We start from the raw sequence: 15,140 nt of genomic DNA, 5'->3' as shown, positions 1-15,140 counted from the left end.
GTCGTCCTCCGTGCCATCTTCCCACCCATGTGTCACCTGGGTGCCCTGTGGAGCTGCCTCTGACCCTGCGGCCAGGCTGGTGGAGGACACATCCCTGCCACAGTCGGGAGTCGGACGTCCAGCAGGGGTGGCCACCTCAACAACTGCACCCCAGCTGGAGGAGGATGTGCAGGCAGCAGGAGCCAGGGCACAGGCAGCGGCACAGCAGCAGCAGCAACAAGGGGGGAGCCATGATGGCTCGGGGCCTTCATCATCGGAGGGGCAGGCATCGGCCGGAGGGCAGGAGGACCCTGGACGGGAAGTGTCTTCTGTGTGGCAGCGGTTAGGCCATGCGATAGATGCAGAGCGGCAGCGGGCGGAAGAGGCACGGCTCACGATGGTCAGGGTGGAGAACTTCATGCATAGGGCCCTGAGGCGGGCCGAGTGCCTCGAGGACATTCGCAGGGACCTGGAGATCCAGATGTCATCGTCCCTGCGAACTCTCGGGGCCATGGAAGAGGACCGCCTCCGGTACATCGAGCAGGAGTTTGATGATGCCCTGGCCCGGGACATCAACAAGTGAGCCGTTGGACTTGCCCGCTGCCCTTGTAAATAGTTTGTTAGTTAGTATTAGGTTTCCTTTCATTTTTTCTTTATTTTGGACCGCTTGGACAATGCACCACATTTTTGTATATAGTTTTTTTATTAGGTAGTAGTTTTTGGTAGGTTTCATTTCTTAGGTTGGGCTCATGGACCCTGGATTCTTCAATTGTACATAGTTCTACATTGGATTCATCTTTTTTAATATTTTTTTTGTGTTCAGCATGGAGCAATGGTTTTTACTTTTTATTTTCCCTTGGATTTGATTTTTTGGACTGTGACTTTGGACAACATTTCTTTTTGGATTTCTTTTGCTTATGTTTTCTTGATTTTCATTATTTATCGGACATGGACCATTTCTTTTGTTATTCCCATTGTTGTGTGTTTAATTTGATTTACGTTCATGTTATCTTTAATATATATTTTTTTATACTTCCATTTGTGGTGTTATCTCATTAGTTTCATGCATGTCATGATATGTGTTTTGACATTCACTTGCACCCATTGTGTGTTTGTGACGGACATGTGTTCATTTACATACTTGCCATTGGGGTTGTATCATGTAATTGGCATTTCTATGTGGGTGGATGCAATACTTGGGTGGGTCTTTGGCATGTGGAGGCTGGCCATAAGGGCCAGGGATCTAGATTGTGATGACGTGTTGGCTGGGGGAAATGTGTGGGGGCCTGCTGGCAGGTGCCCTGCACTAATTGGGGGGTGGGGGTGCAGGGGGACATGAGTGGGACATGAGTGGGGGCCTGCAGCAGGTGCCCTGCACTGCTGGGGGGTGGGGGTGCAAGGGGACATGAGTGGGACATGAGTGGGGGCCTGCTGGCAGGTGCCCCGCACTGCTGGGGGGTGGGTGTGCAAGGGGACATGAATGGGGGCCTGCTGGCAGGTGCCCCGCACTGCTGGGGGGTGGGCGTGCAAGGGGACATGAGTGGGGGCCTGCTGGCAGGTGCCCTGCACTGCTGGGGGGTGGGCGTGCAAGGTGACATGAGTGGGGGCCTGCTGGCAGGTGCCCTGCACTGCTTGGGGGGTGGGGGTGCAAGGGGATATGAGTGGGACATGAGTGGGGACCTGCTGGCAGGTGCCCTGCACTGCTTGGGGGGTGGGGGTGCAAGGGGACATGAATGGGGGCCTGCTGGCAGGTGCCCTGCACTGCTGGGGGTGGGGGTGCTGGTGGACATGAGTGGGGGCCTGCTGGCAGGTGCCCTGCACTGCTTGGGAGGTGGGGGTGCAAGGGGACATGAGTGGGGGCCTGCTGGCAGGTGCCTTGCACTGCTGGGGGGTGGGGGTGCAAGGGGACATGAGTGGGACATGAGTGGGGGCCTGCTGGCAGGTGCCCTGCACTGCTTGGGGGTGGGGGTGCAAGGGGACATGAGTGGGACATGAGTCGGGGGCCTGCTGGCAGGTGCCCTGCACTGCCGGGGGGTGGGGGTGCAAGGGGACATGAGTGGGGGCCTGCTGGCAGGTGCCCCTCAGTGCTGGGGGGTGGGGGTGCAAGGGGACATGAGTGGGGGCCTGCTGGCCGGTGCTCCTGACTGCTGGGGGGTGGGGGTGCTGGGGGACATGAGCGGGGGCCTGCTGGCAGGTGCCCTGCACTGCTTGGGGAGGGTGGTGCAAGGGGACATGAGTGGGACATGAGTGGGGGCCTGCTGGCAGGTGCCCTGCACTGCTGCGGGGTGGGGGTGCAAGGGGGTAATGCGTTGGTGATCACTAGTGCAAGGTGACATGTGGCTTGGCTGGGGGGGCATGCCCCTGGTGGATGGGCGGCCTGCGGGACATGACCAGGGGTGCAGGGTAGTCCCCTGTGGTGTGGGCTGCCTGCAGGGGCCGTGGAGGGTGTAGAGGGAACACCTGGGAGGACCCACACTGGCAATTCACGTGTAGGACTCCCCTGCACCCCCGAAATACACGTACCCCACTCACACAGGGCCTATCGCGTGTGAAACTTCACGCGCACCCGAGTAATACACGTACCCTGCTGAAATCGGGTGTGGAACTTCCCGCGCACCCCAGAAATACACGTAACCTGCTGAAATCGCATGTTAAACTTCCCCGCTCCCCAGAAGTACACGTACCCTGCTGAAATCGCGTGTGGAACTTCCCGCGCACTCAGAAATACACATACCCTGCTGAAATCACGTGTTACACTTCCCCGCACCCCAGAAATACATGCACCCTGCTGAAATCGCGTGTGGAACTTCCCGCGCACCCCAGTAATACACGTACCCTGCTGAAATCACGTGTTAAACTTCCCTGCACCCCAGAAATACACGTACCCTGCTGAAATCGCGTGTGGAACTTCCCACGCACCCCAGTAATACACGTACCCTGCTGAAATTGCGTGTTAAACTTCCCCGCACCCCAGAAATACACGTACCCTGCTGAAATTGCGTGTGGAACTTCCCGCGCACCCCAGTAATACACGTACCCTGCTGAAATTGCGTGTTAAACTTCCCCGCACCCCAGAAATACAAGTACCCTGCTGAAATCGCGTGTGGAACTTCCCGCGCACCCCAGTAATACACGTAACCTGCTGAAATCGCGTGTTAAACTTCCCCGAACCCCAGAAATACACGTACCCTGCTGAAATCGCGTGTGGAACTTCACGCGCACCCCAGTAATACACGTACTCTGCTTAAATTGCGTGTTAAACTTATCTGCACCCCAGAAATACACGTACCCTGCTGAAATCGCGTGTGGAACTTCCCGCACACCCCAGTAATACACTTCCCTGCTGAAATCGCATGTGGAACTTCCCGCGCACCCCAGTAATACATGTACCCTGCTGAAATCATGTGTTAAACTTCCCTGCACCCCAGAAATACACGTACCCTGCTGAAATCACGAGTGGAACTTCCCACGCACCCCAGTAATACACGTACCCTGCTGAAATTGCGTGTTAAACTTCCCCGCACCCCAGAAACACACGTACCCTGCTGAAATCGCGTGTGGAACTTCCCGCACACCCCAGTAATACACTTCCCTGCTGAAATCGCATGTGGAACTTCCCGCGCACCCCAGTAATACATGTACCCTGCTGAAATCATGTGTTAAACTTCCCTGCACCCCAGAAATACACGTACCCTGCTGAAATCACGAGTGGAACTTCCCACGCACCCCAGTAATACACGTAACCTGCTGAAATCGCGTGTTAAACTTCCCCGAACCCCAGAAATACACGTACCCTGCTGAAATCGCGTGTGGAACTTCACGCGCACCCCAGTAATACACGTACTCTGCTTAAATTGCGTGTTAAACTTATCTGCACCCCAGAAATACACGTACCCTGCTGAAATCGCGTGTGGAACTTCCCGCACACCCCAGTAATACACTTCCCTGCTGAAATCGCATGTGGAACTTCCCGCGCACCCCAGTAATACATGTACCCTGCTGAAATCATGTGTTAAACTTCCCTGCACCCCAGAAATACACGTACCCTGCTGAAATCACGAGTGGAACTTCCCACGCACCCCAGTAATACACGTACCCTGCTGAAATTGCGTGTTAAACTTCCCCGCACCCCAGAAACACACGTACCCTGCTGAAATCGCGTGTGGAACTTCCCGCGCACCCCAGTAATACACGTACCCTGCAGAAATCGCGTGTTAAACTTCCCCACACCCCAGAAATACAAGTACCCTGCTGAAATCGCGTATGGAACTTCCCGCGCACCCCAGTAATACACGTACCCTGCTGAAATTTCGTGTTAAACTTCTCCGCACCCCAGAAATACACGTACCCTGCTGAAATCGCGTGTGGAACTTCCCGCGCACCCCAGTAATACACGTACCCTGCTGAAATCGCGTGTTAAACTTCCCCGCACCCCAGAAATACACGTACCCTGCTGAAATTGCGTGTGGAACTTCCCGCGCACCCAAGTAATACACGTACCCTGCTGAAATTGCGTGTTAAACTTCCCCGCGCCCCAGAAATACACGTACCCTGCTGAAATTGCGTGTGGAACTTCCCGCGCACCCCAGTAATACACGTACCCTGCTGAAATCGCGTGTTAAACTTCCATGCACCCCAGAAATACACGGACCCTGCTGAAATCGTGTGTGGAACTTCCCGTGCACCCCAGTAATACATGTACCCTGCTGAAATCGCGTGTTAAACTTCCCTGCACCACAGAAATACACATTCCCTGCTGAAATCGCATGTGGAACTTCCCGCGCACACCCCAGTAATACACGTTCCCCGCTCGGCGTTTGCTGTTTGGCAGCCCTGTATACTGGTCCAGGGTTAGCGCAGCCCTTTGCGCTGTATTGGGAATTTTGATGGCTTTTCCTTGCGCGAGGGCGTTCTTGGGGGCGTAACTGGCACTGCTGCAGGGTCGCTGCGCCACTCTGCGCCACGGCTGGTTTTGGAGGCTAATATCCATGAATACACTGTGCACCGAAATCGATTATAGCGCAGGCGGCTGGCGCAGACATTCGCACGTGCACACTGTGTGCCAGCCGCGTGCGCCACTTTTGTGCGAAATTCTATGAATTACCCTGTGAGTGTTGATCAAACTGGCTTGATCATGCTTATCAAACATTCTGGATACTGCAGAACTACTCATCTTAACAACCCTCAATGGAACCTCAGTCTTTTGCATTCCACACAGCATCGATATATATATATATAAGAATACCCAAGCCAATGTACAGGATACCACTCACTGCATTAAAAGGAGACTGTCAATTGTGGTCTCACTCTAGCGTATGTAGTGCACTCCTCCTAATGTACTCCTCATTGGTGTTCTGTTTCAATTGTTTAACAGACTATGTTTTTCTTCGACCATCCTGGTCACAGTTTAGGGAATCGTGGCTGTTTGTATCTTTCTTTCAGTCGCGCTTCCTTTGCGCTGGTTTGTATTGCAAATGTTGTATAGTGATATTGTGTGGCGGTCAGGTTCTGCATTTCCTCTTGCAGGTGCCTTGTCCCATAGTAACCACACGCTGACTATCTAAACCTCCCAGGTCTCTATTATGGCTACTTGCCAGACATGATCATCTCACCTGCAAACTCTTCCTTGGAGGCACCAACATTCTGCTCTGCCAACTCTGGGCCCATCAGCAGCAGGGTGGGCAGTGGCAGTCTTTCCAGGACTCACTTAACTCACCATGTGGAAGCACTGATCCCGTGAAAGAGTGTATTTAACTAAATCTTTTTGACTGATTATGTCATGTTGTTTGCATACGTTGCTTTGACTCTTTTTTGCCTTTGGTGTAGCTATAATGCACTCTTAAGCAGTGAGTGCAATGTAAACAATCCAACAGGCAGGATTTATCCGCAATTTCTTTTAAATGTCAAAGCCCCTCATTAGGCCCTTCTTTCTTTACATCGTCTTGCCTGTTGATTACATCACAATCAGCACGAGCTGCATAAACTGACAGGACCAATTAAAACAATTTGAATGCAAAGTAGCTTTCCCTGTCAATGGTATCTCAGGAAGAAGGTGGAATGTAAACAACCCAACCGCCAGCACCGAATACTACACACAGTGGCTTCTTTCAGCACAGTCCTGCGGTTCTGGGATCCTTACATAGTTGAGGGAAGTGGATTTTTCTCACAAAGAACCTCTCAGTGCTAGGGAAATGATAAGCCAGAGTACACATGCCTGCTCTGTGTTTGTTTTTTATTTCGTCAGTGGGTTGGAACAAGTGTACAATGAACTGGAACACACATACTTGTAATTCTGCTTGGCGGAATACAAGAGGTTTAAGCACAACCAAATGCACAATTGTGGATTTTTAAGAATAGTATCGAATTGTTTGAGATTACATTTTTGTAAATTTTAAACTTTCAATCGACGTAGAACCCACACGCTTCTAAACGCGTGTTATGCAGGAACTTTGCGTTCCATAGATATTATTAATTGCTGTCTTGTTTGTGTACGCTAAGTAAGTGTGTACTTGCAGCAAACATATACAAATCAGTGATGTCATTCACGGGTTGCCAGGGGTCGCACCTGCGACCCCATGAGGTATATGGTTATTGGTGCACATCTGTTTTCAAAATGCAATATTTTATGTGGATCAATTACTTGTTTAAGGAGCGTTTAAGGTGCAGGGGAGGAACTGAGGTCCTGGCACAGAACCATCACTAAATACAGCAGAGAAAGAGGATCCAAAAGTATTATCCTCCCGTCCCCTGCACACTGTGGAAAACCATCAATGACAGTTAAAGACTCAATTCGAACATTTTCTACAAATGCAAATTCAATCAATAAATCTGGCAAAATATGTTTGTATGTGTTTTCGTGTTGAACCTCTTGTGGTACATCGTACAGTATGTTCAGAGCACGGGCACCTTTAAGGGGGGATAGCAACCAGTCAATGGATTCTAGTCTTGTAAACATTTCTAATGAATATTAAACTGTATAGCACGAGCGGCACTCATCCCACTTGGGCTTGCTCTACAGACTTATAACCCCTCTGGATCACTGACAGCTCGGCAGCAACAGATTCACAGTGCGCTCATAGCGCAGCGCGGTGAGTCGGGCGAAAACATGTTCATTCTACAGGGAAAGAGTTTGTTGGAGATGCACAAGATACCCCTGTGCGTACATGTCCGATCCCCAAGTGTAGTAGTCTAACGTACCGGTACTAGATTGATGATCGCAGTTCAGTGCTGAAGTTCTGGTGTCGGTTACCACGGTGATGGCTGCCGATGATGTCTAGATGGCAGGCAGCATGTTACAAAAGTTTATTGATTCTGAAGAGTCAGTGCTAAGAAGAAGGACTCTATGAAGTAAGTCTAGCCAGTCTCCATCTTGGAGTGGGATGAATCACTCATTAGCCTTACATGGAGTAGTGCATAGCCCCAAAGGGTCCCTATTGCGGAGAACCTCTAATAATGTGAAGTGCTCATTTAAGGGTAGTACTAAAAATTCTCTGGCTTCCTAAGCCCCTGGTAAAGCATGTCATATCGACTGTTAGGGAGAATTCTCAAAACATGCTAATTTCCCTTACCTTTTGAGACTCACAGCAGCTTTGCTGGATTTCTAGATTTTGATTTACCTGGGAAGAGTGTGAGCCTTTTTTCCCCACTCTTCCATGTATTTTGTGTTTATTTTACTTTTGTGTTCTTTGGTTATGGAGTTTTTAAAAGAACTTCATAGGCATCATCTTTTTCTGTGTGTCACACATCACCTTCAGTGCCGTGGCACAGGCGTGTCTTTCAGACTCCCCAAGGTTTAAATACCTTCTCGAGGACTGACTACCGTCACCCATGTAAAGTTAAATTGGCTTTACTGGTCTTTTTAAATTTACTGACCCAGCACACACTGGGCCTCATTACGACCCTGCCGGAATGGGTTAACGGGTGCCGCTAATGGATGCGGACCCGTTAAACCCATTCCACCTGATTACGAGGTCCCCTCGCGGGACCCGGTAAGGACGCCTGGTGGTCCCAGCGAGGGGATCAGGGAGCTAACAATGGGCCGGTCGTAATCAGCCCATTGTTAGCTCCCTGTACCCATTCCCATAGAGCCCTATGGGGGCTTAAATGGGAATGGGGAAGGTCTGGGCCCGTGTTCCCTGAAGGAGTAATTACAGGGCCCTCCAAACTCAGAATGGCCCGGTAATTCCCCATTCAGGGAACCCGGACCCGGTTTTGGAGGCAGCAATGCCGCCAATAGCGGTATGGCTACCGCCAAAGCCGTAATGAGGCCCACTGTCTTCCTATAGAGTGCTGGAGGGGTTGCTTAGCTTCCCGTGAGTCAAAACACTCATGTAACAGTCAAATGTTACCTTTTCCTACTTTAAATGGCTGGTGGCAGTGGTTTAGATCAAACTACCATGATTTTTCCCGACCGCTAACAAACGTAGCTAAAAATCGGGTCAGCCATGTTTTTCAATATGGCGCCCCTGACCTGTCTGTAAAAACAGACTGTGGTCCTCTTTTTTCACCATTTCTTTTAGGAAAAGTCCTTCCTGTGTTATTCTGTGCGCGCCAAACCAGGTTTGGCCACTTTGTTCGCTGGCCTTTTGCGGGCTTCAGTGCTGAAGACCTCCTCTGGCGCCTGAGTATCTGGGATGGACAGGATGTGGGGGAGGTGCCCGAAACCCCCTGTGCTTAGTCTCCTAGGAGACCTGAATGCACTCTGGCGTGATTGGCTGGCTGGCTGTCTGACAAGGACAGCCACCTTGCTGTGTGAGTGACAGCCAGGCTGGAATGATTGGGGGACAACTGTTTTAAAGCAGGTCTCTGGGACTTGGAAAGCAGAGATGACATTGGAATGAAATAACCGAAGATGATCTGAAGAAAGAGGACTGTTGCAACTCCTGGACGACCGGTGAAGCCCTGCTGCAGGTCCGAATTGCCTGAAACACCAATTGACAGAGAAGCCCTCCAAGGTTAACTTCTTCCATTGAGTTTGGTGGGAACAACCAACTCGTAAGCCACCTGGACACCATCCCCATCTGGTCGAATTTTCATTAGAGTGCTGTTGAAAACCGGATATCCAGAGGGAAAGAAACCAGCTTGTGGACTCTAAGGCACTCACACCTTAAACCGACGTCTTGCTACAGCTTTTGGCCTCATCCCTGGGCAGTGCAGGAATCTCCCGACATCCTCCTTCTTGTCCACTCGACTGAAGCTCAGGAACAGCGAGATCTGCTCGAACTGCCAGGAACAACTGCCTCAGCTACAGTTTTCTTCATTAACAAGGTACTGTGCAAACGCGGTCCGGAACTATTTTCGGCCATCGAGAAAGTATGTGAAACTTTCCTCAACTTCGAAGGCTTGTCATTCCCTAAAGATTCCTCAAACTTTTCATCTAGCCCTATTCTTCTAAACTCTGTGTCAAAGACTTAAAGGTTATCTACCAGAACTGTGCTATCCTATACAAAAGACTCCTATACAAAAGACTCTGAACCATTGACTATGGCCCAGGCCTACAAATTGAATTGCTGGTTGTAGTTAACTGAAACCTTTTGCCCTGCCTATGAATGTATTTGGGCTGCCTTTTCTTATAACCTTGTCTTTTTACCCCTTTAGTAATTATCTGAAGTGCCATTTTGCTCCCACTTCAGGGGAGCTAAACTTGTTCATTTACTTACCGGTTGTGTAATCGTGGTTTATTAGTGTGTGATATTGAGCTGCTTATGCTAGTGTAATGTTTTCTAACTGACTTGGTAAATAAATGTATATTTGTTTACCAAGAAACCTTGAATAAGTGTGTATTTGAATCACTGTATTTGTTGGTCCTTGTGTAACTTGTTCTACTGTTCACTTAAACTCTTGAGATAAGTCTGGCTGCTCAGCCATCGCTACCACTTTACTGTGTAGTACAGGCTTGTACCAAAGGTGAAATTGTGCTTACACTTGTAGTCCTAATTGCCTGTAGTGTTCCCAAAGGGTACTGCAGGTGATTCTGCCTAACACTGGTTTACAGCGGTGAGGATAAAGTATACTTGATACATTTGGAGTGCTACTTTTACTTTTGTTCAAATAATCCTCCCAAGGCAAAGCAACACTAGTAAAAGTCACTGTAACAGGCAAAAAGGCAAAAAGGTTGAATTGATAGAAAAGTTGTTAGAATACCAAAGTCTGAGGAGTGGGTCTTAAACCCCCACACCAGCAGCAAAAATGGAAAATGTTGATGAGGGTGATAATATGTCAGAGCCGAGCTCTAATATTGTGGATGAGTGTTAGGGAGAATTCTCTGTTAAGGCGAATTCCCCAAACCTAGTGAGTCCCCCAGCAGCTTTGCTGGATTTTTGGGGTTTATTTTTTTCTCCTGCTAAGAGTGAGACTCTTTTTCTCCCACTCTTAGACATGATTTGAGATATCCTTTGACTTTGTAATGTGTTTAATGGGCTATGGGGTCTTTTACTCCATAGGGTTTCATGTGGTTTTTGGTAAGTGTGTTACACAGCATCCTCAGTGCAGTAACACAGGGGTGTCATAGTGACCCCCAAACATAGACTCCATAACCTGGGACTGACTACTGTCTCCCAGGGCATGTAAAGTCACCATTGACTTTACTAGTCTTAAATTGGGAACAGAACCAGTACAAACCATCATATTGTGGAAGTACTGGTAGGGGTTGCCCCTGGGTCTGTTTTTTGAGGGGGCACTGTGCAGTCCCCCCTTGTCGAGTTTCTGGCTGGTGGCAGTGGTTACCATGCAAAATATTCCACCGGAATATTTCCTATTGGATTTTCCCATTCATTTTAAACGCACCACTTTTTGGTGCAATGTTAAAGATACCGCCGGGTTATTTATTTAATATTTATTCCCCGCTTGGGTCTTTTTGCCAGGACTCGGTTTTAAAATGGCGTTTGTGTTCGCCTCTGTAACTCCAACCCAAGTCGAGCCCTTTGTTCCACTTTTTGGCGGGCTTCTCCACAGAAAGCCTCCAAAAGTGGTGCCACTCTGTCTGGGTCTACAGGATGTGTGGGAGGGGGGTTTAGGCACCCTGGACTGAGTTGCCTCTGCAACTCAAGTTGCACTCTTGTGTGATTGGCCCAGTGGAGAGCCGCCCGGCTCACCACCTAGCATGCTTGAGTGACAGCTAGGACTGATGAATGGGGTTTTCTGCATAAAAGCAGGGCTTTGGGGACTGGAACTTCAGAAGTCGCCACAGGACCAAAGAATCCAAAGAGGGAGAAGCTGAGCCAACCTGCAACGATGACACCACCGGTGGAGCCCTGCTGAACCGTCTCACCACTTCCCAACGACAGAGAAGATCTTCATCCCGGAGAGTCTTCTTCCTCTGAGCTGGTGGGGATAACCAGTTCGCCCACTTTTTCGCCTTCCTTGATCGTCCCATGGTCGAATCACCCGTGCCAAGCACCCCAGTGGCCGGATAGCCACGCTTCACCACTACCGCGAAGAAAAGGGTAGTACCTTTTAACCGGGAAACTCCGCGGATGGTTTCTTCCCTGGCAGTGCAACGACCTCCAGCTTTCCTCCAAGTCAAGATCTCCTCTTCCCCGGGACGAAGCACGGACTTGCACCCGTTGCCAGGAACAACTGCCCCCGCTGCAGCTTTCTCACCATTTCAGGAACTGAGTCCCGCCTGGTTTCCCTTGCAACAGACTGTTCAAGGTGTCCCGTAAATCCTTGACTTTCTATCCTGGAGTGACCTGGGACCTACTAACTAACTTTTCCTAACTTGAGCCAACCCTTTTTGAACTCTTTGCAACAACTCTTTAAAAGTACTATTCAACTGTGTGTTCTTGGACACATTCCACCTTGCTCTCTTCAAGAGTGGGCCTGGCCTATGACTTTCTTGCTCCTCAGTAGACTCTGCCTTTTCTGACTTGCTCTGGTTCTCCTAAAGGGTTAGTATTGTGAATGTTCCTAATTGTGCCTTTTTCCCTCCCTTTTTAATTAACTTATTGGAGTGCCATCTTAGGTTAAGCACTCACCTCTGTCTGAAAATAAGTAGTGTTTTAACTAAGACTTGTTCAATAAGTGATCAGGATGTATATATATTAATAGTGACTGTGTTTTTAACTTGCTTGCAATATTAGTGTTAGTGTATATTACAAGGTGTGTTTTTAAATAAATAATTATATACTTTTATACCCAAGCTCTGGTCAGTGTTTGCTTGTGCTACTGTATTTTGGTACCTATCTTGTATACTCTATATACTGTCTAACTCTTCTTGAGAGAAGTCTGGCTGCTCAGCCACAGCTACCAGGTAAATCTGGGTGGTAGAGACTGCTACCAATTGGGTTTACTGCCAACACCTGTAGTCTTAAGCCTTTTGCAGTGGTCCCTAAGGGAACTTCACAGGTTTCTGCCTAACAATGAGTTAGAAGAGGCAGAACAGTCTCATAATGTAGGTCCTGTCTTACCTCTACCTGCTCATAGGCCTCAACCTTTGACCACGGGGATCCCATCAGGTCCAAACCTATGTCCTGAATTTGTCTCTTTAGAAAAATTGAGACTTGAGTTAGAATTTAAAAGAATCCAAGTTCAAACTGAAAGCAAGCATCAAGAGCTTAGACTCAGAGAAATAGAATTTAATCATACACTTGAAATGAAAAAGTTGTCTCTTGAAACGGGTTCGCTCCCAGAGTCCTCTACGTCTTCCAGTCCTGAGAGGCCTTGCATGCCCAAAGATGCTGTAAGTATGTATGAGGTTAAGCTTGATATTTTGGATTGGTTGGCTGGCTGCTTTTGAATATAGCCATGGGATTCAAGATATTACAGGGAATCAGTTGATTCATTGGCTTTTTTCTAGGATAGCCCCTGTTACAACTGATGTGGTAATGGAGTTGGGGGATATAGATAGAAAGGAGTATGAAACTGTGAAGTTAGCTTTGATAGCTAGATTTGGGAAGACCACTTCTCAGTATCTTAAGCAGTTTAGAAACCTCAACAAGCATGATGGTACCCCTTGGGCTTTTGCGGTGACTGAATGTTTGAAAAACCTAGATGGATGGGTTAACACTTATGAAGGTATGAGAAATCTGTGTATGTTGGAATCTATTTATGATTCCTGCTCTCCTGAGCTGAGACAGCACTTGGCTGACTCTAAGGAAATTGATCCCAAGAAGTTAGTAAGAGCTGCTGACCTGTGGGTTGCCAACAGGGCTACTCACAAGGATTCTGGGTAACTCAGAAGAAGGATGAGGGGAAGCAGCACAAGAAAGATACCAAAGAGATTTCTAATACTTCCACTCCAGAAGAGGGCCACAAACATAACAAGGGTAAACCACAAGGGAAACCAAATCAGGCTAGTGTACCTCCTCATGACAAACCAGAAGGAGGTCAGGACAAACCCCCATTCATAAAGACATTTGGTAAATGTTATGCTTGTGAGTCTACTGACCATGTGAAAGGGGATTCCAGATGTAAGGGTAAACCATCAGGGGTCCACATTGTCTCCTTAGCCTTCTCCCCAGTGGATGAAGTACGAATGGCAAGTGGAAACTTTCACTTACTGGCTGAGGAACCCATGAAAGTCTCAGCCAGTGTTTCTTTAGTATCCTGGGTCTGTGGGAACAACAGAACTTAGATGTGTATAACTCTATTCCAGACAATACTAAAGAGTATTACAAAGACAGTGTTCTTGTGAATGGTCAGGAGACCCCTGCCATTAGAGACACTGGGGCCAGCATAACTGTAGTTGATGAATCATTTTTCAAGGAAGAGGATGTTGCTAAGACACTCAAATGCTGGAGGTACCAGCTCTCCTCCAGTGCAATGACATGACTGTCAAGATACCTGTAAGTGTGCAGAGTGAAGTACCTGAGAGGGTCCTGTTGGGGAATGACTTAAAAACTCTTGGAGTTGTATCAAGCACCTCCAGGCCTCCCAGCAAAGAGAAACAGGAGCAAACTAGAAAGACCAGAGAGAGAGTACCTTAAGGGGCTCTCCAGAGGAGATTATAGAGGAAACTATAACTCCCAGTCCACAGGAATTACTGACTGTAATTTCTAAGAAGAAGGAGGAAAAGGGGCAAGCTAAAACCTCAAGGAAGACACCAGCCAGCACTCCTGTGCTACCAACCAGGAGATCCCAGAGAGGACTGTACAAAGTCACACCTGTGACTCCTCCACCAGCTGAGGCTGAGTGTGTGAAACAACCTTGTGCGGTTGAATCAACTGCTGAGGAATCAGAGCTGGAAGAGGACCTTGCTCCTGTTGGAGATCTGGATCCTGCAGACCATCCTGAGCTGCAGTCTTTACTGCAGAAGGTGGAACCTGTAGTGCAGACTTCAGCAGAGGTCAAGGAGAGTGTCATACTCTTGAAGGTCTTCGCCAACAGGCAGCTTCCCAGCTGGATGGGCAAGAGCCAGGGTAGCATATGTTGTACTGGGAAGATGGCCTCTTCTACAGTGAACCGATTGTCTATCCCAGGGGATTACAGAAGACTTGTAGTGCCTCTTGAAAGCGGACTCCAGTTCCTACAGTTAGCCCATGAGATACCTTTGGTGGTCACTTAAGTTTTAATAAGACCAAGGAAAGGCTCTCTTTATATTTCTATTGGCCTAAACTGGGGTCTGATCAAGATAAGTTCTGTAGGAGCTATCACACTTGCCAAACCTCTGGAAAGAGTGGAGCCAAGAGTGTGGCACCCATGGTGCCTCTCCCAGTGGCGGGAGTTCCTTTTTAGAGGGTAGGAATCAACATTTTGGTCCCTTAGACTCCCCCACATCTTCTGGAAACAGGTTTATCCTGGTTGTAGTGGACCATGCTACTAGGTATCCTGAAGCAATAGCTATGACAACTGTTACAGCTCAGGCTGTTGCTAAGGCCCTACTTGGTATTTTTACCAGGGTAGGTTTTCCTAAGGAAGTTATCTCTGACAGGCAATGCAATTGTATGTTCCACTACATGCAGGCCATTTGGAAAAATTGTGGAGTAACTTACAAGTTCTCAACTGCCTACCATCCTCAGACAAATGGATTGGTGGAGAGGTTCAACCGTACAATGAAGAGCATGATAGGTGCTTAAGAGGAACCCCTTAGATGAAAGTGGGACCTTCTACTGCCATGCCCTTTCTTTGCTTATAGAGAAGTCCCTCAGGAGGGAGTTGGATTTAGTCCCTTTGATCTTCTTTATGGCCATCCAGTTAGAGGCCTCTTGGCCCTAATTAAGTAG

This window comes from Ambystoma mexicanum, chromosome 7q (assembly GCF_040938575.1).
Source record: "Ambystoma mexicanum isolate Mex_15411 chromosome 7q, UKY_AmexF1_1, whole genome shotgun sequence".
In the NCBI taxonomy this organism is placed as follows: Eukaryota; Metazoa; Chordata; class Amphibia; order Caudata; family Ambystomatidae; genus Ambystoma; species Ambystoma mexicanum.
Note: the sequence above shows the minus strand (reverse complement) of the source record.